Source organism: Littorina saxatilis, linkage group LG17 (assembly GCF_037325665.1).
Source record: "Littorina saxatilis isolate snail1 linkage group LG17, US_GU_Lsax_2.0, whole genome shotgun sequence".
In the NCBI taxonomy this organism is placed as follows: Eukaryota; Metazoa; Mollusca; class Gastropoda; order Littorinimorpha; family Littorinidae; genus Littorina; species Littorina saxatilis.
Window position 1 is genome coordinate 18812642 of NC_090261.1, and position 23990 is coordinate 18836631.

General features: G+C 46.4%; 1 protein-coding gene across 6 annotated transcripts in view; it reads right to left on the reverse strand.

The window, feature by feature from the left end:
* Positions 1-23990, reverse strand: part of LOC138952779 (ral GTPase-activating protein subunit alpha-1-like) — a 499987-nt gene that overhangs the window by 438160 nt on the left and 37837 nt on the right. The gene's annotated exons all lie outside the window — the stretch shown is intronic.

Below are 23990 nucleotides of genomic sequence, written 5' to 3' on the forward strand. Positions count from 1 at the left end.
CGATTTATGACTTCTGCAAACACTTGTGTGTCCAAATGCCATTCAATGTTGTGTCTATCCACACGGGATTCTGCATCTGCCTCTATATTTAGGCAACCCGGTAAGTGTGTTGCTGTTACACAATTACTATGTGATAAGCACCACAACCAAATGTCTCTGGCAATGTCGTTGCACAAAACTTTTGTGCTGCCCATGTTATTAATACAAGCAACAGTGGTGCTATTGTCTGTAAGTAACTGAATGTAAGAGTGACATAATCCCCTGCAAAGGGATTTCAGGGCAAAGTAGGCTGCTTTAAGTTCCAAACAATTAATATGTTCAAAAGCTTCTTCCTTAGTCCACATTCCCCCTGTGGTGCTACCCTGACACTCCGCCCCCCACCCTATTTTCGAAGCATCTGATTTTACTATTACAGTAGGTATGCCTCTGCTAACAGGGGAAGGATATTGCTTGACATTATCAATCCACCAGAGAAGGTCTGAACGAACTTGTTCTGAAACCACAAGTTCTGCATCAAAGTCACCTTTCCAAACAGCAAGGGCTTGATTTTTTGCGATCTCTAATCGTTTAAAACAGAGAGGTGCAATCCAAACACCCGGTTGGGCAGCCACTAAATATCCGATAACTTCAGCCAACTGCCTAATTGTACACTTCGTTCTTCCAGCTAAATCAGCGCACTTAGTGCGAATTTTATCAACTGTCCGGGGGGTCAGAGAAACTAACATGTTCTGAGAATCAAGCTGAAACCCTAAAAACTCAATGCATTGAGTAGGTGTAAATACTGACTTCACAGGATGCACAGTAAAGCCCAAACGATCCAACAAAGCACATGTATCTAACACTGCTGCCTGGCATTCTTCAAAAGTGTCTCCTTGCAAAAGGGTATCATCAATGTATATCAGAAGGGTATGGCCAGATAAACGTAAGTGGGCCAATACAGGCTTCAGTAGTTTCGTGAAAATGCGGGGAGAATCACGATATCCCTGTGGAAGAGCCAGGAACTCAAAAGTTTTGCCATGAAACTGAAATCTTTTCTGAACTTGTGAGCGATGCGTATGGAGAAATATGCATCTTTTAGATCAACTGAGGCAAAAAAGCAATCTTTTTTCATTAATGACACTGCGTTTTTTAATGTATCCATCTTGAAGTGAATTTTTTCAATTGTCTGATTCAAATTTTTTAGGTTTAAAATCACCCTTTGACTACCATCTTTTTTCTGACGCAAGAAAATACTTGATAAAAGTTGATATGGCCGTTGATCCACCTCTTGAACAATCTGTTTCTCCACTAGCTTCGCTACTTCATTAGCCACTAGCTCATCCTCGGAAGAAAAAAATCTAATTTCTTTCCTGTCTGGAATGTGTTCACCAGTGATCATAAATCGAAAATTTTTATTAAATTTTGATTTAATATAATATACTTACCCAATTCTTATGAATGCATTGACTTTAGTCCCACATGCTAGATGTCGAAAAAACCTCTCAAATTACCTGCCCTTAGTAGGGTGGTAACCAAGCTAAAAGCGACGCCATAGCCGTTGCTATGGCCTGACCTTGCTCGGTTACCCATAACACCCTGCGCACCACGTGAGCGCCAGCATCCGTCATAATCATTCGAGACTATTAGTCAACCAAAACCCCCAAGGACATAATCCAGCGGGGACGGATGGGAGGGTATTAACTATAAGAATTGGGTAAGTATATTATATTAAATCAAAATTTAATAAAAATTTTCGATTTAATCACATATTCTTACTCCAATTCTTATGAATGCAGATTCCCCCTAAAGGTGGAGGGAACCTACTTATGTCCTTGCAAGAACCTGCCCTGCAGCAGCCAAAACCAGCAATGAACTGGAGCCAACTAGCCGCGTGCAGGGGATATCCCAAGGATAGAAACCGATGAACACATCATCTGATCTCCAGTAAGCCGTTTGCAAAGCTTCGCCTAGGCGACCAGAACGCAACACGGCAATAAATGTAGCAGAGCCCCTAGAGAGAGACAAATAAAAGATGTCTCTTTTGCTCCATTGTAAAGACATAAGAACCTGAGCTAAAGCTCGTGGTTCCAAAAGACAGTAACGTCAAAAAATGGATTAAAAAAGTCTAACCAGACAGTTAGAAAATCCGAATCTCCCGGAGCGAGAATCCTCCCAAGAGGAGGGAATCAAACACCAGAGGATATTGACCAGGTTTCTGAAACCCCAAAACCTGGCCAAAAACCGTGAACAAACGGCACCAAAAGCCCTGAGGCTACATCCTCTGGCAAACCCCAAAAACGCATGCGCCTCACTGCCCTATAGGGCTGAGGCCCAGAGTAAGTAGAACAAAGTCCCACGCGCTAACCAAGGGGGAGCCTCTAAACCCTATAAAACAAGGTCCTTGATCATGCCCCCAAGAGGGCCATGAGCCACAGAAGAGAGGCCTATTTGTTTCAAAACAGCTGAGATAGCCGAGACGCCGGAACCTCAAAGAAGAGGCCCAGCTGCCCAAAGCCAAAAACTGAAACCGAGGTGAAAAACCACCTGGCTTGAGAGAGGGGCGCTAAGGAGTTGCACCCCCGCTCTAAATCCCCAATTGGCCAAAGAGGCCAACCAAGGAGCATACACAGATAAAGTGGAGGAAATATATGCTTCGTGCCCAAAGAACAGAGTAAGAACCCATGATTTAAAACACAAACAGCACGCCTCCAGACCCGTAAGCAGATGGGCCAACCCCTGAGCAAGCCCTGAGAGGACCTGTTGAGCGAGTCGGCCCGATCGCAGAGCTGGCCGGGGAGAAATTCCCCTGAGAAAATGATTTAGTGTGAAAACCCAATCAGAATCCCTTATACTCTGTCTGCCAGGGAGTGAGCACTTGCTCACCCCAGCTAGTTCACATAAGAAGCAACAGACGAATTGCCCGAATGCAACAGGACATGCCTGTAAATAGCCAAAAAGGAAAGGCTAGTAGACTAAGAGCTACTGCTCCTAACCTCAGGCAAAAGATAAGCCCAAGGATTCACGTCTACATAACAGCCTCAAGACTGCAATCGCCATTGCAGGCCCCCTCTAGACGAAAACGCATCCAAAAAGCGGTCTAAGTCCAGGGGGAAACAAAGCTAGGGAAAAAAGTCCCCTGAGCGATCCAAAAGGATTCCAGCCACCTTCCGGCGTGGAGGAACCCACTCTGGAGGAGGACCCTCATGTCCCAGACCTGTGAGGCCGAACCCCCCAAAAAACTTGAGGAAAGACTAGAGGGCCAGCATAGCTATCGATACCGTCCGACCGAAGATCGGGTCTAAAGACCCCGCAGAGGCCTGCTCTCGTGCCAGTCTGGCAGTGAAAAGAGCTTAAAGCCTCCCTATTCTCTCTTGTGTGAAGAATAAACCTTCCAAGAGACAACGTCGAACAGCATGCCCAGGTAAAAAACCTGGGATAAGGACAGCTCGGAATTTCGCCTGGTTACTGAGAGCACCAGGCAAAAAACCTGGTTCAACACCAAAAGAAAGTGCAGCTGACAAGCTGATTGACCTTGAAAAAGCTCAACCAGCCCCCGAGATAGTCCAGAGACCAAAACCCCCAGAAACCGAGCCCTTTCCTGTGTGCAGAAACGCAGAAGGAAAGCTCATGTGAGAGCACCGAGGAAAATCTCAGCCAAAGCTGAAAGCTCTAGCCCATGCCGACCCACCTCCCGCAGAGAGGGAGGCGACACTGAACCAAACACCCCTTTGTAACCGGGAGCGCATAAATGCGCTGCCAGAGGTCCACGAAGGAAGGGAAAGATTCCAGCTATTGAGTAGGTCTTAACAACCCCCGAAAAAGCCTGACCCTTGCTTCCTGCAACCAGCATGAAATCAAACCCCTTCTAAAGGAAGGAGAACACACCAAGCAAAAACAGTGTGGGCCTAAAACGTCACCGAGAAACTTCTCCGCTCAGTGACGACCCTAGCCCAAGCTGCCAGCAGCCTGGCTAAAGCCCTATCCAAGGCATCCTCCCTAACCCAAAAGAGCGTTCAGGGAGGATAAGATTGCCTATAAGAAAGCACAGAAGAGAGTCTCAGCCAAAGCAGAAAACTCCAAACCATGCCATCCTAGCTCCTCCAGAGAGGAGAGGGAGGAGTAACATCATGAAAACTCCATGTTCCCTGTGGTCTGTAAGCGAAGCCAGAAACTAGCCCCTGGCAATAAAAAGTGCGGATCAGACCCTGAGCCTGAAAATTCCCTGCTATCTTCTTCCGCACTAAAAGTGAGGACGAAGCAGCCTGAAACCCCGAAGCCAGCAGTCCCCTGCGTAAAAAGCAGCGGGAAAGGTGTAGGCTGAAGACCACTATCCTAAGGCGCGGATCAAGCCAAAAAGTGTGGCATGTGGTAGGCAATCACCACAGACTCAGCAAATGAAACAAATTGCGAGAAAGCCTGTGAAAACCCAAAGGCATCCCGGAAGAGGAAGGAAGAGAGACACCCCCAACCTATCCGGGCCAAAGTAAACTGCAACAGCAGCCGCTCTATGTATGGGAAGCCTACAATCAGTAGGCAACCCTAAACACTCCCCCTCCTTAAACAAGGAGTCCGAACCTAACCACCAGTTGTGTAAAACACAAAAGGAGGGGAGGCAGGGGAGGTCGCGCACTAAATCTCCTGCCGATAACACCGCCAAGAGTGTGGATGAAAAGCGTGATCAGTCTCTGACTGCCAACCCAAACCCGCCCACCTGAACAAGAGGTGGGGGGAAGAGGGGTTGATAACTGGCACAGATCTCTGCCAAGAAGAAGAGAGAGTGGAGAAGCAAGACAAAGCCGGGCCCGGCGCGTCTTACCCCACCCGCTGTGCGAGAGAAGCATCCCAGTGCTAAGAACCAGACTACCTGGTATGACCACAACCCACCCCAAGTGGGGAGGGGGGCAGTCCAGCACAGCCGTAACCCCAAGAGGGGGTAAGGACTGAAACAGAGAAACGGCCGTAAACGGCCGATCCTCGCTCGTCCACCTGCCGAAGTCAAGTAGCCCTATCACTCACCCACCCCTAGGAGGGGGGGGGGGTGACCTATGCTGGCTACGGACAATGACCACCGGCCAGGCGATACTATAGCCGAGTCCCTGCAGATCATTGTGAACACAAAGAATGGGAGACTGGAGAGAAAGGGTACGTTCTGTCTCCGCCTGCCATGTAGACAGCCGGCACAGCCCGTGCAGAGAACAAAACGGAGCAAAGCTCATTGTTCCCTGACCACTGTGCGAGACACCCTGCCGAGAACAAAAGAGAGTCAAGCTCATTGTTCCGCGACCGCTACCCGCGACGAGCGCGGGCAGCTAACACAGCCACCTGTCCCAAATGGAGCAGAGAAGGAGTATGTAACGTAGCCTGGAAAGCCGTACATAGCACCCCCGCTGTGTAGAAAGGCCTCGATAGAGGCGGAGAACGATTGTCAGGCCAGGACCATAGAGGCCAGACTGTGAAGACAGTCTAACAGCGCCCACCCCGTCCAACCCAGAGGGAGGGAAAGGGTGGACCCGCGACAAGCGCGGGCAGCTAACACAGCCACCTGTCCCAAAAGGAGCAGAGAAGGAGTATGTAACGTAGCCTGGAAAGCCGTACATAGCACCCCCGCTGTGTAGAAAGGCCTGAGCCACTCCATGCCCCAGATGGGGAGGGGGGTGGCTCGTCACAGCAGTAAGAGCGACGGAGAGAGACGAACCGAGCAACGGCCGACCCCCCTCCGTCCACCTGCCGTAGTCCTATAGCCCACCGCCCGCCCACCCCGATAGGGGAGGCGGACGATTGTCGGGCCAGGACAATTGAGGCACAGACTGTGAAGACAGTCCAACAGCGTCCACCCCGTCCCACTCAGAGGGAGGGAAAGGGTGGAACGCTACTCCAGCCCCCACCCGATCCCGCCCGGTGGGCGGGAAAGAGTGAGCCACTGATACCCCCCCCACCCTGCCCCAAATGGAGCAGAGAAGGGGTATGTAACGTAGCCTGGAAAGCCGCCACCCGAACGCGCCCGGGGGGCGGGAAAGGGTGGGAAGCTAACACGGCCCCCTGCCCGCAAAGGGCAGAGTGGGACAAGCCCTGGCCGTGACTTACCGTGCCCCCCCACTCCCCCTTCCTCACGGTAAGGGGGCTGCATGACCGACCCAGCAGTGCTGTTTTTAAAGCAAGCCGAGCGGCCAAAGCAGGCGGGGAGCTGGCCCCCTCTCCTAAAGGAGAGAGTGCTCGCGAACAACCCAGTCTACCAGTGGCAGAAAGGACTGAACCGAACTGGCCGATTGCACCAGGCGACGGTGCGACGCAGGAGCGCCCCCCCTATCCCCCCCCATTGGCGGGGGGCTGCGTAACACACTGTGAAGTACCGGCGGTAATCAGAGTGGTTAGACACAGGCAGGGAGCAGGCCCCCCCTCCTAAAAGGAAGGGGTGCTCGAGAACAGCCCAGAGCCACCAGAGGCAAAAAACGGGCTGAACCGAACAGGCCATTTGCACTTGACCACAGTGCGAAGCTGACGAACGGGAGGGCGGGAACCGCCGATCGCGCCTGAAACAGCTGAGAATAAAGACCAAAACATCGTTAAGTCCCCCCAAAAGGAGGACATTGACTGATTCCTCTTACGCAGAGAAAGGGGAAAGAATAGCCACACGGCCACCCCCCCCCCCATCAGTCGCACCGACGACGATCCAACAAAAAGTCTATAAGAAGCCTAAAGGCTGATTAACCCCAACAGGGGAAGCGAGCTGTGAAAGAACTGAACCCGCCCTCGGAGGGATAGGAACATAAAAAGAAGTGCTGTTTGACGGATCTAAGACCCGCATAATAGGCAAATCAAAGTTCTTAGGCTACTCTTAGGTATAGTTTACTAAACCAGGCTAAGAGCTTTGCCACCTTCCAGTCTCGCGCCGAGTTTAGCTTTGTTGTCGGCCATTTTAAGACCGGCGAAAAACAGTCACCCAGAACAAAAAACTTCTGCGTGCATGTTCAACACAAAGCTAACACCATTTAACCAAACATAAACAGGAAAGATCTCACCAAAAGGTAGACGGACAGGTAGACCCACAGGAAACCGGCTAGTCTCACTGACAAGCAGGCATGTGAAGGCCAAAAGTGAGAGCGAAATTCGGACACGTCCACCGTGTGTTGTCGAAAGTCGAGAATGATTATGACGGATGCTGGCGCTCACGTGGTGCGCAGGGTGTTATGGGTAACCGAGCAAGGTCAGGCCATAGCAACGGCTATGGCGTCGCTTTTAGCTTGGTTACCACCCTACTAAGGGCAGGTAATTTAAGAGGTTTTTTCGACATCTAGCATGTGGGACTAAAGTCAATGCATTCATAAGAATTGGAGTAAGAATATGTGATTAAATTCAATTTCAATTCCTGCGACTTGCTGAAGGATCCATCTATCAGAAGTTAACTGTCTCCAACTATTTAAATGATCAGCAACTTTTCCACTATGAAAGTTCTCAGGAGTATTCACAAATTTTGAACTAACCTGTTCCCTTAAAATAGAAACAGCTGGCGCACAAATATCAGATTCTAATCTCGTTTTGTTTTCTTGGAGGGAATCCCGCTCTGTTGGGAGTGGAACTTGGGAGAGAATTTGTGTCCTGTCTGTCGGTTGGAGAAACCTCTTCTCTGCTGGTACTGTTGTCTCTGCTGAAACTGTTGTCGAGACCGCCCTTGGTAGAACTGACGACCTCTGGTGGCGTTTTTTGAAAGGGACTGTGACAGTGTGGATGATAATTTTCTGTTCTTCACTGCATCGTCGACCCTTTTCGCTAGATCCTCCCCAAACAAAAACTCGTTAGACGTCAGTTTGAAATTTAGCTGCGCATTGCATAAGGCCCTGCAGTCTTGGCTAAGTGTCGGCCTGAGTGCTTCGCGCCGCACTTGTGTCAGGTCCTTGTGTGAAGCCATAAGAAGGCGAGCCGCATCGGCCAGTTTGCTAAAGCTGTCACGCTCACTCATCTTCCGACTTGCTGGTTTTTCTTTGAGGTCGGACATAAGCTGAGCGATAATTTTCAGCGCACAACCTACTTGTTCCTGAACAAAGGACAGGTTCGAGTCTCTTTTCTTTGCAAACTTGTTTAACAGTTTGCCATCTAATTCACGATTTAGAGTCGGCGTTCGAAGCGACGTGACATTTTTGGGCCGCGGATAGTTCTGAAGAGTGTCTCGCACATGTGCCCGATCTGATGGAAGAAGAAGTCCTTCCTCAAAACGATCTGCCAGAGATGGATGAATCCCCTCGCCAACTGTATCCACTGCTATGCCTGCGTCAAAATCATTGTCCGAAGCAACATCCGTGTCTTCAGCCGAATCAAACTCATTTTCGAACTGCTCATGAGCAAATCTAACCGAAGCACCGTCTTCTCCATCCGCTTGCGACTCTTGCGCCGAACTGCTTTCGGTTCCATGTGACTCGGTTGCACGCGATGTTGAAGCAACAGGCGTCGCATTAAGCTTACCAACTTTCTCCAAATCAGATAGTCTGCCAGACAAGGCAGTCATTGTCTCCAAAATGTTGTCCATTTTCAGAGCAACTTCACAATCACGTGGGCCAGACGAGCTCTTCTCTATCGAAAGAGACTTATCAACTCCCGCCTTTTCTGACGGTATCACTTCAGAAGGTTGTGCCTTCGCCGATTTCTTGCCGGTTTTCTTCCCGCCAGCAGCACATTCACCACCTCCCGAGTCCGCCATATTACCGAACAAAAACCACACGAAAAAGTTATATTGATTCCTGCAGACGAACAAGCGCCCCCGTTGCAGTATGAAACATTTCAAAATCCACATTTTCAAATCTTCAATGGACTAGTGCCCAGCCTTAGCACAGCGGGCCTTCTGTGGCCCATAGTTCGCCTTAGGCGATAGTAATATTGCTGTAATCGAGACAGCTGCTGAAAAAACAAAGAGGCTGCTTCAGCAAATTGTGACTGACTTTGTCAGCAAATCGTGACTGACTGTGTCAGCAAACCGTGTCCTACATTTCCGTAGCCAAAATAATATGTCATCCTACCAAAACAAGTACCGATCCCGACTGACCTTAGGTCACACCTGCAAAAACAAGTAACGAGCCGACTGACGCCACTAACATTTCCATGTGTTAGCTTCGACGAATAAAATTCACACGCGAAACGACGCGTTCCCGGTTCAAAGACAAACAAACACCGAAAACTCCAAAGTGTTTCCTTACCTTGCAAGTTGACACAATGATAAACAATCAAATAGTCAATACACTTCAACTAACCTACAACTAAAGCTTGTACAGAGAAAGGTTAGAGAAAAATGAAAGCAAAGCAAAGAGAGACAGTGCACCAACACGTCTTCACAGGACGAAAACCATTCGTTCAGTGACGTATTCCCGCGTTCTATCTCACGTGACCCATTCCTCTCGGAATTGTGGGAGATAAAATTATAAGTGAAGGCAATCAACATTTATTTAAATTACATGTGATAAAGTATTGAATGAAATCTTGTTTTGTCTGCTGTATCAAGTATTGATGGAGGAAAAAATCAATTTGAATATATTTTTTTCTGTTATTAGTCATTAGATAATTGTACTATCATTCTGATTTGTGTAAAGAATATATTCTTAATGGATTTATTCTTAAAGGCACAGTGCAGCTCACAGCCTTCGTTTTGCGTTTTTGTTGCAGCTGAGTGCATTTACAGTTCAAAAATCCTCCTATGGTAGTAAAACAAACCCAAAACTACCCAACGACGACATCTGTGAAGCTCGACAGTTTCTTGTTCACGCGAGTGCATAAATTAACCTAGTTAGTACGTGGTGTTTGGTCGGAGTTCGATTCAACTGAGTGATTCCGGCCTCCATTTTGTTTTACACAAACTCATGATGACGTCTGACATATACTGTTCAAAAAAAGAAACGCATAGTTGCTACTTGCCAAATTTGTTTTATTTTTCGAAAAAATTAACAGAAAATCCAATATTTAGATTATTTGTTTGAAATTTGGTATGGACACAGTTGAATGCACACACAGTTCATTTGCATCTTCAAATCAATCAGTCAATCAATACGATTGGGTGCCGAGGCTGTCAAGTCAGTAGGGGGTGTGACTGCCTTGTGCAGCAACAACTGCCCGGCACCTTCTGGGCATGGACTGGATCAGATGCCGGATATCTTGCTGTGGGATGGTGTCCCACTCCTCCTGAAGTGCCTGCAATAGATCGCGGTGATTTGCCGGCGCTTCTTCTCGCCTGCGCACACGTCTGTCCAATTCATCCCAGAGGTGTTCTATCGGGTTCATGTCTGGCGACATGGATGGCCAGGGAAGCACCTGGACATGGTGGTCGGTGAGGAACTGGGTGGTGAGTCGTGCTGTGTGCGGGCGAGCGTTGTCCTGCTGGAATATGGCATCCTGGTCAGCCAGAAGAGGAAGGGCGTGTGGGCGCAGAATTTCCTCCACGTATCGCTGGGCAGTTATGCGCCCTTGGACGTGCACCAAGGTGCTCCTTCCAGCGGTATTGATCGCCCCCCACACCATGACGCCTCCACCACCATGAACGGGTGCCTCATCCACACAGTTGGGCGCGTAACGTTCGTTTACTCTCCGGTAGACCCTCCTCCGACCATCATGTCGCTGGAGCAGGAAGTAGGACTCGTCGCTGAACCACACGTGTCTCCAGTGATTCCGGACGGTCCAGCGAAGGTGCTGGTTGCCCCACTGCACTCGGTTCTGGCGATGGCGGCGGGTGAGGACAGCTCCTCTGTGAGGTCTGCGAGCTCTCAAACCAGCTTCATGCAGGCGGTTCCGCACGGTCTGGTCCGATAATCGGTGTGGCCCGGGGAGAGCCTGGACAGAAGATGAGGCCGACAGGAAACGATTCCGGAGGTGGCGGAGCCGTATGAAGCGGTCGTGAGCAGCAGTTGTCGCCCTTGGTCTTCCCGCTCGTGGCAAGTCAGCAACGGAGCCAGTGGCTTGAAACCTGACCCACAGTCTACTGATGGTGCTCTGGGACACGTGGAAGTGCCTGGCGATTGCACTTTGACTTTGGCCTGCTTGTAAACGACCCAATGCAATTTGGCGGTCTTCTCTGCTCAATCGGGCCATCTTTCGTCGCTGAATTGTCGTCTGATTTCTTTGTGGCGAACAATCCGCTTTTATGGGTTTTGGAAGACATGGTGAGAGCTCAATATTCCCCGAGTTTCACGAGATTACACTGAAGCATGACGAGTGGTCATGCCAAATGAGCAATTTTGACATTGTAGCCACTGATAACGCATGCGTCACGTGCAGAGCTCACTTGTGGCAATGGACGAAAGGTCGACGACCAGATAAACATTTTCTGCAGTTTGGTGGATATCCTTGTAGCCATATAACTAAATTAACCAAATATTACAAGCTATGCGTTTCTTTTTTTGAACAGTATAGTTTGCTAGTGACGTGTCTTTTTGTGCATGATGTGGTGATCTACCTGATCTAAATTTAGATCCAAAAATAGGTCAAGACCAGCCGGGTCCGAGTACAAAATTAATTCGTAAAAAAATCGCAGTTCTTGACTCTTTGGGTGCAAGTCAATGAAACTTGGTAGTTCTTCTAACGGATAGCTGCCTGAGGTATGACTAAAAGCCCCAGGGGCTCCGTGCACCTGGATTTGACAAGTTCAGTACCTTTAAATGCTAGCACAGAATATTCCAAGATCATTCTGAAAATTGTGTTGAGAGTATTCCAGAACTTTGAGTTTTGAATATTCTAGAATACTTAAGACATGTTCAAAAATATACTTTAAGTTAACAGGATTCAAGAATATTCCAGAAAAATGTTAAGGGCAGACCGGGTAGGCAAAATGAGTTATTTTTGGTCTCATACACCTTTTTGGGGTTGTTGCATTTTTCACACCTTTGAACATCCTGGAATGCATTCAATAATCTGCTTTTATCATTTTAGACATGTATTCATGTAAATAAAACCATTTTCAAACCGATGTTTTGTTGTTTTTGTCTGTGTTTTATCAAAAAAATCGAAAAAATGGTCCACTTTGGATACTCCGTGCTGGTAAATGTGCGCACATGACATGGCCCTTGCCCTTTCAAACTGTGTGGAAATTTCCGTTCTTCAAGATGACGTCATCACCGTTGGGGAATTTCCGTTGACATAGGCACAAAGAGAAAGAATCCGTCCCAACCGAAACCCCGGAATTAATTATATGCAAATATATGTAGGTCAAAGGCATTTGGCGCATGCTCAGAAGCAGCCGCGCAAGCGCAGTAGACAACTATTATCATTCCCCGGTGTCAACAAATCCATGACTTTATCACCGATTCAGCAGCATTTTTCCAAGTTTTGAGCTGCGGAGAACAACCCTAACATTGAAAATGTTCGGCATAGTGGCAAGAAATATCAGAGAAAAATGAACCAGCAGCAGCGAACAGTAGAAGGAAGTAACAACACTGCGAAATGAACCAACATGATCGCATTGAAGCAGACGACATTCTAAGATTCTTGACTCGACGAGGTGGGTTTTGCTTCTTTCTCTTTTCGATCTTGTTTGTTTGACAACGTGATTTATTGCACATTGTTATGTTGTTGTTGTTGTAAGAATGTGTTAGGGTTTGCAGGTAAACAGTTTGTGTCTGAAGTATTTTGCGAGTTTCTTGATCCAATTTACTGACCAAACAGTTTGTGTCGGAAGTATTTTGCAAGTGTCTTGATCCAATTTACTGACCATGCTGCCGCCGCACCCCCCCCTCCCTCCCTCCCTCGATCATCTCTGTGGTATAGACTATAGTCTTCACAATCCCTATTTTATTGTTCTTCGCTGGCCAGTCCTTGAGAGCTTACTATGGTGTAACATGTCACCATTATTCTTTGTCTGGGGTCAAACTGAGAAGCAGCATCTGAGCGATGTACGACTGATAGTGATACAGTTTCTGTTTCTGGTCATTGACCGTAGGAAAATAAGTACCCTACTGGAGAGCGTTCTCTAATTCTAAAGGATTGGTTTACACCAGTATGGCTGACCAACCTATCATTGACAGCAATATTGTTGTCAAATCTTTTCCATTAACTAAGGAATAAAAAAAATAGATCCAATTTACTTCACCAAAGAAAAAATAGAGTTAAACTAAAGGACTGGGGATGCAACTCATGAATCAAAAGCATAAAGATCACCTGCAAACAGTGCTAGGTTTAGGAAATCTGAAAATGTATACACACACAGAACACACACACACACGCACAAAACAGACAAGAAACAAGCAAATACATAGCAAGTGTGATGAAATAAATTAATTTTAAAAGAAAAATATGAAAAGAAAGAAAGAAAATAATTCAGCTAGTTTCAGTATTAGTTCCTGTGTGTATGTGATTGTGTGGTTACTCAAATCCCATAGTAAACTTGACATGTAAATTGTGTGATAGGGGCCGGTATGTATATATGGGATAACCTTCAGTGAAGTTTAGTGTGTGACAGCTGGTTGAGAATACTTTGATTTCTTTTGCTTTTTTGTGGCTGCTTTTATTTTCAATTATTTATTATTATATATATTAAAACATACACTTTTTCATCATTAAGGTGTGTGTGTTTCATGGTATTAATAAGTAGTGCAAATCCACATGTAATGATGTATGCATTATTAGTATGAGTCACTGTTAAATTAATGAATGTCTTTTGTGTGTGTGTGTTCGTCAACCGACATATGTGGGTACGAGCCGCTGAGGTGGTTGTAAGAAAATCCGCCTGGTTCAGTGGTTGGGGCCGATTGGGATTTCTGATTTACCGGCCTAGCCAAAAAGTTGAGGTACACCCCATGTGACATGGTCATTAGCAAAATAAAGTACAAGCACTTGACGTTTATATTGAGTCTTAACATTTGCAGCTCATTACAAACAAAAACCATGGACTGTTGTATCAAATATTAAATTAGTGTTTGTGTATTTATTAGGTTGGAGCGAGGGGAGAGCCAGTCCTACTGTGGTGGCAGCGAGGAGAAAGATTGACCTGATGAGAAAGTTTGCTAAACCGGAACCACCCTCTTCCACAGCAGAAGCATCAGCTTTGCCATCTTCTGACCAATCATAAGAAGAAACAGATACTTTGCCATCTTTTCCTGACTTATCACAAGCAGATATGGATACTAGTACTGTGCAACATCACTCCGCTGACATGTGTTGGGGTATTGTCAACATTGGTCAGCTCAATCTATTGCTGAAAGAGCTATCCTGTACTGAATGCTTGTCTGATAGCAGTCTGATTACGAAAGAAGGTGATGCATCAGCCCAAGGATTTGCACAGGCCCTGCATCTGGAGTGCATATAAGTGTCCATTCAAGTCTGCAGTTGTTTACTCTTTCCCTGGTGTTTGCAATTCTTTGGGTGGTAAAGTTGCATTTAAAATGAATCCGCTTATTACCATGTTGGTACATAAACTTGGAAAGGGACATTCAGCATTACAGAAAATTGCTGCAGTGTTAGGATTGACCACAAAAATACTGTAATTAGAATGTTGCAACTTTTGAATGGCTTGATAGCTTTGTTCCATTTGTACATATACATGTACATATACATGTAATGTTGTTTATGATTTGTGAAGCATCATTTCTGTGCAATGGAATAAGAAATCAGTGCATCCGTTTGGTTTTTATGAGTCTGACAATTTGGTTCTAATCCATATTTTCATATGAGCACAAAAATAGATGATTGACTTTTTAAAAAAAATTTTTTAATGTTTTCATATAAAAAAAAATATTAAAAAATCCCATTCATAGTTAAAGTGTTATTCTGATTAAAATAAACACCCCATTAATTCAAGCTTTACTGTGTTCCATGTACTAGTTTACTGAGGTACCTGTGGGACTCTTACATGCTGTTTTCTCTACATCACATGTAATTTTGAGACAAAATGTGGTAATTAAAATGTTGTAACTTTTGAATGTCCAGATGGATTTGTTCCAATTTTGTATATGTTGTTTATGATTTGTGAAGCACCATTTCTGTGCATGTAATAAGAGTTCAGTGGATCCCTTGTGTTTTTATGAGTCTGAAAATTTCGTTTTAATTCATATTTCCACAACTTAGATGAGTTTTCAAATGATGTTAAAAAAAAAAGTCTGGATAATTTGATTGTGAAATCATTTTCCCTACATAGTAAAATGGTTATTCTTAGAAAAACAGATCAATTTAGGCTGCACTGTGCTACTAGTTCATTGAGTTACTGGTTGGAATCTTTCAAATGCTGTTTTCTCTGAATGTAATTTTCAGACAAAAATCTGTAATTAAAATGTTGCAACTTTTGAATGGCTTGATGGATTTGATTCATTTTTGTCTATGTTGTTTATGCTTTGTAAAGCGTCAGTTCTGTGCATGGAATAAGAGTTCAGTGCATTGGTTGGGTTTTTACGAGTCTGACAATTAGGATCTCATGTATATTTTCTTAGAAGAACTGAACCGGTAACTGAAAATGCTAAATTAAAATAATATATTGCTTAGAAATGCTTTTCGATGCACAGAATTATTAAACACACAAATATCATTAGAAAATAAAAGAAATTGGATCAAAACATACACTGGTTCACAAACTGCAACATTTTAAAAATTATCAGATTTTATGAGGTTTTTCTCACTTTTTGGTGAATAAAACCCCCCAAAATTGCTTTACACTCAAAATTTAAAATGGTTTCCCTTAATTAAGTTATTCTGCTTGCAAAAATCAAACAAGCAGCAAACTAAAAAAAAATAAAAAAAGTGCTTGCCTACCCTGTCTCCCCTTAAGATTCAAGAATTCTCATTTAATCTTTAGGAATAATTCAAGAAACTTCTAGAATATAAATTCATGATTATTCCTGAACCTTTCTTGACTTATTCTAGAATAGTGCTAAGAATATTCTAGAATAATGTTAGAAATATTCTAGAATTATGTTAGGAATATTCTAGAATAATGTTAGGAATATTCTTCAAGTAGGCAAGAATATTCCAGAATTATTCAAGTCCTTTTTCAAGAATATTCCTTACCAAAACATCAGAATATTCTAGTTAATATTCAAGAATTCTCATTTAATCATCAAGAATAATTCAAGAAACTTCTAGAACATGAATTCTTGAATATTCCAGAACATTTCTTGAATTATTCTAGAATTGTTCTTGACCGTTTCGCCGGGGGACATCTCAAAGTATCGACACATTTTGTTAACATGCTTGATTGTCGACCGTGGACTGTTCTTGCATTTAGCCAAATTCGTTTCCAACGCAAAAGCTTTTCCTAGTTGTTCCTGTCAATTGAAACAACTCTCCTGACAGGCACTTTAAATTTTTGCTTCTTCCAAAGCCTTACAGAACAAAAGCCTAACACGGAATTGTCCTAAACCTTGCGCTGACATACAAACAAACGTGTACAAAAAGAACGTAAAAGTCTGCGACGTTTTGGCGCTCGATTAAAAACACGAGGTTTTGCGTCATTTTGTCAGCACTTTGTCATGTTGACGTCAATGAAATTGCGTAATAGTGACGCAAATGACCAAATCACGACATAAAGAAACCATTGCAGCATCCGGTCTCGTTTCATCTGTGACTGCCAATGAGAGTTATTGAACGAGACAAAGCTATGCTGCGAGTTTCCTGTTGCAACCGAGACTATTTCATAAGTAGGCAGCCCCCTTAATCAAATGAAAATTTATTATTAAAATTTTTGATTAAATTACATATTCTTACTCCGAATCACATACAGCAGTCCCTCTCATGAACAGACACCCTTGGGCCCTAGCAAAACTGTCCGTACATTGCAGGTGTCCGGTCACGGGAGGGGTGACCACACCACCCCCTCCCCCGGGCCATACACTCGACTCGCACAGAGACACACAAACAACAGGATTGAGTCTATGCTAATCACTTCTTGTGGCTACTAAACAATAACAATAAACTCCTAATACTTCTTTAAACGTTTTGTAAAAAGGATTTGTTTGAAAAGTGTTGAAAAGAAGAGATAAAATAAATCCTCAAGGCAGTGAACACACTCACCATGCACTGACATACGAAAGCAGCCACACAAACACAGCACAGAGGAGCGTGTGCAGATGCTTTGCAAGAATAAGCTTGAAAACCAGTTTGAATAAATAGCAGCAGATAGAGCTGCATGTCATAATCATGTAATTTATTTTTTTCTTGTCTGGCTTTATTGACTGCATGCCGATCATGTGGCATGGCAGTGACTTTTCATTCTTCAGTCGGAAATACACTGTACATAACACAGCTCCCACTCTCCCTCACTAATGCCTACCCCAAGCCGTGACAACTGATGCTTGGAAATTTTGTGGAAGAGTACACCTCTCTATTTCTCTACAATGCTCTTCCTGCTGACATGCAGTGACACCGGACACCCCACAGAGTTTAGCCAGCTAACCCTCCACCCCCACTTCCTCTCTCTCACTCCCTCCAGCCATGTACAATGTTGGGGGCTGTGGCCAGAGAAGTGTCAGCTAATTGAGGCCAGCTGCACTGTTCACTCAGAGCAAAACCAGTTGACTGTGTCGTAACTTTTGACAAAGCAAGACAACTGAAGGGTTCATAGATTAGGCAACCGACTCACTGGTCAAGGCTGAGGGGAAACAAGAGTATCTTGTCAATGAAAGAGGTTACACACAGACACACGATGCTGAGAACTGTGGCCGGTTTTTCACTCACTTTCGCTCAGGACCTTCATCGACTGTGGTTTCTGTTGTTTACGTCCAACAGACAAGAATAAAGAGCTCAGTGCAGTTTCATGTTGGCATCTTCGCATGTACTCTTCACTCCTGACCAAAACTACCCCACCTCCTGATGGGTACACGTGCCCTCAAGTTATCAGTGACTGTCATCACGCCATTGCGGCTGTGATCTTCGTACCAAGAGCCGGACTGCTCTGTTATCGATTTTGTTGTGGTGAAAATTTGACGATGGTCTGTCCGTACATTGGAGGTATGACCTGCTGTTGGGACCGAAAATGAGTGTCCGCGTCCACGTTTTGCAGGTGTCTGTTTAACACTTTCGCGACGGGACGCTGATAAATCAGTAACAGCGCTGACACGCCCATGGACGGGACACGCATTTTTCAGTAAGAGGGTACACGACTCGTGATTGCTTCCCGGTTTTTGAAGCTTGCAGTAAATTGAGTTGTTTCCCTTGACACACTTGGAGTGCCCTTCCGCCATATGCAAAATTAGCCTGATTTGTGTGGTTTTTTCGAGAAAAAAAATGAATCGAAGGCGAGCCTTGTCACGGGAGGAGATTCTCCGGATGTTGGATCTTGAGGACCCTGTAGATCATGATTCCGACGTGTTGTTTTCGCCTCAAGAAAGCGATAATAGCAGTGATATTGAGGAAGAAACAGTCCTGTTGTTGCTAGTATGAGTCGGCAAACTACACGTGTTAGGGTGGTACTGCATGAATCTTCGAATGTGTAGTTGCAAGGGGGGCGTGGCAGCACTGATAACAATGGATGGCTGGAGCCTCCTAATCCTTTTGGAAATGTTCATAGGTGTACAGTTGGGACTTTGTTGTGAAAATGTGACTTATATTCAATATGGATTACCTAGACATCATTTGGTGAGTGTCACAGTTTTGTTTCATTTGAGTCAGGATGCTGTGAGTGAATGCGGGATTTGCTTGTTTTTTTCTTTGTACTGTCTCCTTATTTCTGTGTAGAATTTTAACAATATTTCAGCTAATTCATAGGTTTTACACCTTGTTTGGTTATACAATTATTTATAATACTTTCTGTTAAAAAATAACTTTTAAAAAAGCAGTGGAAAAGAAAACACACACAAAAAAACGTTAAAAAACACAAATTATCCCCCTTTCACCCCCCCTTTGCTAAAACAAATCGCGTGACAAACTTATAAATAGCACGACTGAACTGGGCATCCATTTTTTAATTAGTACAAAAAATTTGGTGGTGATTGGACTTAATTCAAGCTTGCTAGACAGATTTCTTTACAGTTACTGTTTTTTGGGAAGTTTCTTGGTGGCAAGCTTGGGCAGGCAGGACGTTAACGCCGTGGCAATGCTAGTCACAATAGTGTTAAGGGGGGGCAAATATAGAAGGAAAACACTCCGTGCCGAGCAAATGTGTCCGTACATGTCAGGTGTCCGCTCACGCCGGGGGCCGTACATTGCAGGGACCGCTGTATAAGCAGATAGCATCAACAAGGCGGTGGGAAAGAAAAAACCCAACTCACTCTAAGTCCGTGAAAGGACCTGGCCCGCTGCCACCATGGCAGGAAGGGACCGGGAGCCATCCTGACGGACGCCGGCGATGTCTCTAAGGTAAAAGTTGGTGAAGACATCGTCCGAACGCCAGAACGCGGTGCCAAGCACCTCATCTAGTCTCCGAGACCGTAAAACGGCCAAGGAGAAAGCCCAGGCCCTAAATTCGTGGACCCGAGCGGAGTCGAGCGTTACACTAAATCCAGAGTAAGATCTGACGCCACAGAGACGACCGGACAACCTCCACGCGTGAAGATTCAGCAACTGAGGCTCGTCGTGTGGAATGCCGGTTCTGGGCTGCACGAGTTCCCCTCTTACCAGAGAGAGAGGAATGGGAGGGCCGTGAGCCAGTCTCAGTAGGTCCGGGAACCACGCCTGAGAGGGCCAAAGCGGGGCGACTAGCAGCAGTGACGGCCCCTCCAGATCTGCTTTCCTAATCACTCGGCCGAGTAACGGGAAAGGAGGGAAGGCGTAAGCTTCCAGGCCCGTCCAGGGAATGTCCAAGGCGTTCGTTTGCCAAGCCTCCGGATCTGGGAAGGGCGAGACAAAGATGGGAAGCCTCTTTGAAAATCTGGTGGCGAAGCAGAGCCCCATGAGTGATCGTCCACTCTGATTGAAGCACCCTGTCGGAGCGACTGAGAGCATCCGCCAGAGTGTTCAAACTCCCCGGCAGGTACCTTGCTGTGAGAGTGATCTGATGGCGATAACACCAACTCAGGATCTCGCAGGTCCTGCTCGAGAGAGAGAGGGGGACCGAGAACCTCCCTGTTTGTTCAAATAGGCCGCCACGGTGGTATTGTCCATGAACAGACGTACGTGCTTGGCCTGAAGGGAAGGGAGAAACTCGGCCACAGCCAGAGCCACTGCCTCTAGCTCTAGCAGGTTGGTGTGCCAGAGACTTTGCTGCGGAGACCACAGGCCAGAGGCTGTGTGTCGGTCCGTGTGTGCACCCCACCCCGACAGAGACGCATCTGTGAAGAGGTCTGTGTCGGGGGGGGGGGGGGGGGCAGAGCAATGGGCACACCCCTGCCAATCCAATCCGCGTCCAACCAAGGAAGAGTTGCGGATTGAAACCATCCCCTGAGGGGGACAAGGGCGTTCCAGTCCACGCAAGGAGCGCCCACGTAAGGTTTCAGCGCGAACAGAAACGGACGCTTGTGCACCCTCCCCAGGGGGACCAAGAGAGCCATGGACTCCATCTGCCCCAGGATGGAGGCTAGAGTCCGGAGGGAAGCCCGCAGGAGAGGCAAGGTGGAGCGAATCAGAGCCTGGAGCTTGTCCACCCTCCTCTGAGAGGGCCGGACAGTCCAAGAAACCGTGTCGAACGACATCCCCAGGTATGTGAACCTTTGAGACGGAATCAGCTCTGACTTTGCCCTGTTAATCGAAAAATCCAACCAGTTGGCTTCTCGAAGAACTGCCTGGCTGAGCCTGCTTCTGCTGAGGCGGCTTCGCCTGTTTCAACCCTTGCAGAGCGAAGGTGGAGAATTACTGATCTCTATTCGCTTGTATCTCTTGCCTTCTGGCGTCAAACGCCAGCTGGCCAAAGAGAGCACCGTCCACAAAGGGTAAAGACCTCAAGGTGTGTATAGTCGCTTCCTCAGTCAACTGAGAATGGGAAAGAAACAAATCCCTCCGACACATAACCATATGGGCGTAGTGTATGGAGGACAGCCGCGCTTGCTTCTCGTTCACCCTGGCAAGGGAGGACAGAAGCGTAGAGACGTCCTCGGGGTCCTAGTCTTTACTGAGAGTAAAGGGGTCCAGGGACTCCGTGAGAGCGCGGGAAAGAGCTCTGAGGATGGTCTCCGAGATAGAAGCCAACTCCAACAGTTGCCGTCAGAGTTCCTCAGAAGAAAAAAGGGTCTGGTCTGTGAGCAGAACACCTGAATCCTTCTTAGGCTGTTTAGCCAGAAGAGGGAGAAGTTCCTGCGGCACCGGCAAAGGTGCGCGTGGGAGAGCATAGGATGACAAGTTCCGACACGTCTTGGGCAAAGCAAGCTTCTTATGTACGGTGGGAACGAAAGTCGCCGCTTGGGCACCAGAAGCTAGCCAAGGTTGAGCCTGTTCCGGAGCTGAGCCATGGGCAACCAGCAGCGGAACCGGAACATGGGGCAGACCGCTGCCGGAAGGAGCGGGTTTGGCCAAAACCTGAGAAAGGTGGTAAGCCACAAAGGGTGAATCCTCAAAACGGAAGTAGGAGTCCTCCTCTGTCTCAGAACGGAAGTCAGCCATCGCCGACGGAGCAACCGAAGCGGAAGTCACCGACGACGAAGCACCCTCTGGCAGTCACTTCCGCCGCAGCCTCAAGTGCCACCTTTAGCCTGGTCGGAAATCCAGAACGTGTCTGCTCGCCGGCGAAAGACCGAGAGTCAGACGCGACAAGCGAAGGACAAGGCTCGAAGTCGTAGTTGCCTGTGGCAGAATGCTGAGAGGGGTAACCGGAAGCCGGAAACCCTCCCGGCCGGAAATCATCCTGCCTCACCCCATGACTAAGATGAGGGTGAGAGGAGGAATCGAAAACCGAAGCCCCCGGAACTGAGAAGGCAGTAGTCCCCACCGCGGACAGGTGGAAGGACTGCTGTCCCGACTGACTGCTGACTAAGGGCTAGATCCGAACCGGGCGAGACCTCCTCGTGTACTCTGGCCGGTGGACCTATGCTTCCGGGAAAACCCGGACGCGCAGCTGCCGAAACCGGTTGCTGCCCCTGCAAACCTGACAGGGGGTGACCTTGCGATCACCGTATCTCCGAGGAGACGTGCGTACCTGCACTCCCGCAAGCGAGAGACAGAGTATGCCGGTCATGAAGAGAACCGTGTCCCAAAAGGGAATGTCCTGTAGCGTCACGAGCGCTGAGGGACCGGTTCGAAGCGCCTGAAGTGCCAGGAGCGGAGGGCGAAGGCAAAGAACCAGGGAGATCACCTCTGGAAAACGTAGCCGCCGGCATCCTCAGGAAAGCCAAAGACCGCGTGTCCCCCACGGCCGGGGGGAAGACAGAGCTGGTCGACGGCGTGGAACGCTGCATTTCGTCCCACACAAGACTACGGATCTCTGGAATCAAAGAACGAATCAAGCTCAACACCAGAGCACCAGACTCTGGTGCCAAAACAGAAGGCGAAATGAAAGGCAAAGAAGTGCTTGACTGCCCCGCAAACAACGGTTCATTCGGGGCAGAAATTGGAACAGACAGAACGGTATTGTGAGCTTCATCCGAAACCACAACTACAACAGGAGGTTTGGAAGATGAAGCCGAAGATTTAGGCTTAGTCGGACCCTTGCCCTTGACATCAGCCTTCGAGCCGCGTTTTTTATCACTATCAGCCATGCTGACCAAAATGGCGGCCAAAACACCACGCTACTAAAAAAAAATACAAGTCCAGAAAATGAACGAAACCTCAGTAGCTACAAAAAAACTCCTGTCAAAAGAATAACCAAAATGGAACGAGCTCACCCACTAACGAAGCAGCAGGCGAGAAAGACGGTTAAGTGGCCGGTGGGTGTCAAAGCAAACACCAGGACAGATGGCCGCGAGAGCGAAAAAGAATGTGACCGTCTCCTCTGAGCTGAAAAAGTCGTATGAGTACTATCACGTGCTCGGGAAGCGGTAGTGACGTCACACACACCAATGGGAGATAACCCCCATGGTCTAGCGTAAGAATAAGTAATTTAATTCCTGTTCCATTACAACCAACATTGAACAAACAGGAAATATACATTCAACGAGTATTATCATGGGTGAGGAGCCCAAAATGTTGCCAGCTGGGACTGAACATTTTGGAAGGCTGGGGTCCAGGGGCCGCTAAGGCTCCGGCGGGGTGCAGGGGCAGCGCCCTTGCTGGGGGGGTCTAGGGGGGCAGTGACTAAATCTTAGAACAAACAAGCTTTTCAGAGATGAATAATATATAAATCTTGTTAACTTGAAGGTATTTGTAACTGACCAGCTGAAAATAAATTGTAGCAATTCAACTGGGGCTATTTGAGCCTCTCCCGGCTTTAAAACTGAAAACAGCAAACAAAAAAACAAAAAAATGGGGGGGATGAATGCACAAGATCAAAAACCTCTATACTTGAAGATGTTTGGTTGTATCACTCTTGCTAGAGGGTCTACAAAAACAAGTGGTAAACAAATTTTAAAAAGGGTTTTAGAAGCCTCTCCTTGCTTAAACAAAAACTTAAAATTGGAGCTGCACAAAATTAAAAAATCTTGTAAACTTGAAGGTATTTCATCACCTAGTTTTGTCTTTGATTTAAAAAAATGTTTACCGCATGAAAAGAAAATCGCCATGCTAACAAAAAGTTAGGCAAACAAAGGAAATATCAGTCACCTCCCTTGTATTACACATTTTTACTTGTAGCTCATGTTATCATTGCAGGTGGTATATTCTCAAATAATTGTTGAACCATAGCTTGAACCAAATGAGAAACAAGTTTCAAGTCAGTTTGTTTCAATTGAACACCTTCAAAAGGGCTAACTGCTCAGGTTAAAAAAGGTTTAGACAAAAACAGAAACAATCCCTTGCTAATGCGATACACAGATGCTGCTTTTCAATTCATCATTTCAGGAGTTTTATTCCAAAATGATTGTTGAATCATATCTTCAATTAAAAGAGAAATATGTATCAATTAAGTTTGTCTCAATGTGTCAGAAGCTAAATACCACTGGTTCATAGATCAGGAATGCAAGTTTTCTCTACCCCACACCACTGAAGGTCTGCAAGAAGGGTATATAAAGATGTGGGTGAGCTGAGGTTTCAAATAGATGTCAACTAAGATACCACATTCCCCAAAATGACACACAATCATGACATTGCTGCCCCCCACC